The sequence below is a fragment of the Brassica oleracea genome, chromosome C4 (assembly GCF_000695525.1).
Source record: "Brassica oleracea var. oleracea cultivar TO1000 chromosome C4, BOL, whole genome shotgun sequence".
NCBI classification, from domain to species: domain Eukaryota; kingdom Viridiplantae; phylum Streptophyta; class Magnoliopsida; order Brassicales; family Brassicaceae; genus Brassica; species Brassica oleracea.
The window spans coordinates 28943712-28947442 of NC_027751.1; the positions used below are offsets into that span (position 1 = coordinate 28943712).

General features: G+C 35.3%; 1 long non-coding RNA gene across 1 annotated transcript; it reads right to left on the reverse strand.

Annotated features, from left to right (window-relative positions):
- Window positions 1–2641: 2641 nt before the first annotated feature.
- LOC106341142 lies at window positions 2642–3338 on the reverse strand. Its single transcript, XR_001269569.1, has 2 exons — window positions 3144–3338; window positions 2642–3038 (listed from the first exon to the last, which is right to left on the reverse strand). It is a non-coding gene; the product is annotated as an uncharacterized LOC106341142 (long non-coding RNA).
- Between the last annotated feature and the right edge of the window lie 393 nt (window positions 3339–3731).

Sequence of the window (3731 nt, forward strand, 5' to 3'; positions counted from 1 at the left end):
TTTTTTTTATTACGAAATTAACATAAATGGTGATAAACATTAAATTTGGAAATTTATTTAATTATTTTCGGTTAAGTTTGAAGTCAAATATCATTTAATATGGACTTCTTTTAAATATGGAGATTTGTTGATAGGGCCTTTGTCAATTTACAATCTATCGGTTCGAATTTCCCGAGATTTGAGTCACTCGATTCAGCTTCCAATCTTCTTAGGTATTGTGATTGAGTTTAGTTCACAAAATATGGATATCTCAAGTGACGAAGAGTTAACCCAAACCATGTATTTTGACTCATAATAGATATTAAGGTTTAATAATTGGTCTCTTTTACAATTTCGAGTCCTAATCAGTCCACTAAATTATAAAATTCATATTATTTACTTTTTTTAACCTCATATCATTTACTTCAATTTATTTTTATTCTTCTACAATTTTTATGTACTCCAGAACCAATATAATTTTAATAAAATATAACAATATTTTTTCTGGACAACTAAAATATAACAATATAACTTCGATATTTTAGTCTATTCATCCCGCGCAAGGCGCGGGTATCACCTAATTGTAAGTAATTCAGATGATTAAACTAACCGGAAGTTGCTCAAAAAAAAACTAACCGGAATTCTAGTTATAGGTGGCAGGTTCGAATCCAGAAGTTAACCTTTAATTTTGTTTTCCTTTCAGCCCATATTTGTCTTGTGTTTTTCAGGGCCGGGCCACATGTCTACTCAAATCGAATTTGTTTTTTTTTTTTGAATAATATGTAAAATTTATTCAGAAAATGTAGTTTTTACAGCCAAATGTTATATATAGTAGAAAATTTTCTTCATAGAGACAATTTTTGCTATCTAGTCGAAAACCACAATTTCAAAACACCTCGTGGTGTCGAATTCTCTTGGAATTTGTCTTCACCGGGTTCCATGTTTCGGAACTCTTCTGATGGAATCTTAAGAAGGAAAAGAATTTTGTAGTCTTTCATTTCTAATTTCATGAACCTTCTATTACCAGTCAGATAATGCGGAAACTTCTTGTGGGACAAGCAACAGCTTAGGGTTATAAAGAAAACGTGAAGATCAAAAAAATGTGGCTAGGCTTGGTGTGGTAATACTGTATGAATTAATTAAGTTAGTAATAAGAAGCTTCATTTGATGTCACCATGTGCATGGAACTATGCGAAAACGCATCAATTTAATGAGTTTAGTCTTTGTTGGATTATGGAAATCGAGGAAACGTCTCAAGAAATGCTATATCTTATATATAAAGGAGATTTGTGCTATGCACACAGCCCTCCACATCATCATGTAGATAGGAGCATTTCTCGCCACCTGTCCCATGAGGTCGAAACACACCATTATGGGCTTTTTCGCATAATGCGTGTTGGGCTATGAATTTTGCCCATGTATCCGGCCTGGGAAGATGGTCTTCCCCATCTAACCCTAATTTCACAATCGAGGATTTGCAGGGAGTCTTTCCCTTCATGCGGCGGCGATGCATGATGTCTGAGCTTCCTTTCCCTGACTAAAACGGACGGAGTTGTTCGTGTTTATTCCAATTAATGCCATCGCCCACTATGAGTCTTCAATGTGTCGTTCTTATCTCCGAGGCGGTGTGTAATCTGTATAAATATGTGAGTATTTCTCATCTTGAAGATCGTCTATCCTCTTCGTGTGACGACTATCCGGTGACGCCTAAGCTTCTTTCTCTCTCGATGGTTTAGTTTTCCCTCTCATGGTGACTACGAAACTGGATAGGTAATTGTCATTCCGTTTTTGCTACTCTTGACTGTCCATATATTGTCTATGGAATCTGTGGGACTAACCGAAACAGTGTCATGGTTAATACCATTTCGTTTTTCTTGCAGGATGTGTACGGCGGAAACAGTAACAATGGCTTCTCAACCAAGAAGAAACTTGGTTACAACAACAACAATGGCTATTACGGTGGCTACTATCCTCAAGCGTATCAGTATTACCCCAGATATGGTTATGACATGATGAACTATGCTTCTGGAAAGACCACCAACACCACTCTTCAGTATTCCTACCTGGTAAATATCGGATCGATCATCGCTCTCCATAATAACTTCTTTTTTTTTTAATTGAGTTCATGATTTGGCTTTTTTATTATCTTATGGCATCAGGGACGATCTGACAGTAGCATGTACTCTTTGTGATCAAATCGTATAGCGAAAGATTCAAAGGAATACAACAAAGAAAGATTTTTCTCTAATACCTACACCAACGCGAAGCTCTTTGTGATCAAATCGTATAGCGAAGATGATATTCACAAAAGCATCAAATATAACGTGTGGTCCAGTACCTCTAATGGCAACAAGAAGCTTAACACTGCGTATAACAACGAACACTACAAGAAAAATGTTCATTCTTAGCGTAAAAAAACAGCTATCATATGCTATTGTTAGCATTATTGAAACCGCTATGTCTGCCTCAGCTATCTTAGGTCTCCTCTCTATTATAGCAGTTGTATAAATGCTGTATACTAGGACAATACGATAGCGTATATTATTATTAACTATATTTATAAAAATTTATATATTTTTAGAATAATTTAGTTTTTAATTAGAATTGATATATTAATTAATAATGGTTTATTGGTTTAATTCGGTTTACAAAATAAAATGAATTAACCAAATAGAAATCTGTTTTATAAATTTAATCAGTTTACAATTAACCGGTTTACAATTAAACAGGTTTACAAAACTAAACCAAATCTAGTTAACAATAAAATGTAATTAAAAAAATCTAATCTAACCCTAAACCTAACTAATGTTACTGCCGCCGCCTCCCTCCACCGAGAGTCCATCACGAGAGCTCCGAGCTGGTCGTCATCTTCCAGTACACCGGAGCTCGGACCTTCTCCACGCCACCATCGTGGTCGTCTCTCTGAAGCCCCGTCTCATCCATCTTCTTCCAGATCTACCGCCGAAGCGACCAAACTCGTCGTCTTCCCCTCTTCTTCTTCTATCTCTTCCTCGGACCTATGCACCACCACCAAACATCATCTTCTCTGCCTCATCTACCTTTGTTTACCAGAAAAAAAAATAAAAACGATATCAAAACAGAGAGAGAGAGAGACAGACACAGAAAGAGAGAGACAGAGAGAGAGAAGGGAGATAGAGAGATACTCCGGCGCGTCTCCTTTTCCGGTGAGCCTCGGCGCTTCGTCCCAGCGAGTCTGTGTCTTCGTCGTCTACATTATCATCTCCATCCTTTCTCAGTTGACCAGATCTGAAAAGTGAGATATGAGAGAGTTGGTGAGATTTCAAGCGTATAGAGAGATGAGAGTGAAAGAAGATGAGAGAATGAATCTCTCGACAGAGAGAAGGAGCCAGAGAAGAAAAGGAAAGAATAAAAAAAAGGACTAATCTCAACCGTTAATTTAATGTAATCCAACAGCTGAGAAGGTGATCCTTGTATTGTATATGGTTCTGATTGGACAAAAGAACTTTATCTTTCTTTTTTATTTTCTTTTGTTTTGTCTTTCTTTATTTGGTGATTGTTTTGTATGTAATTTTTCTAAGTTATGTTTTATTCAAAATTTATATTTTTGTAGTTTATAATTTATTAAAAATTAGGATTAAAATTAGGAAATATACTTGCAGATAAATTTAAAGTTGAATAAATTGTGAACAAATATAAAGTAATTAGATCATTGAATAAAGTTTTAAGATTAATATTTATGTTAAGAGTGTTTTGAGTAAAATAATTTGAGG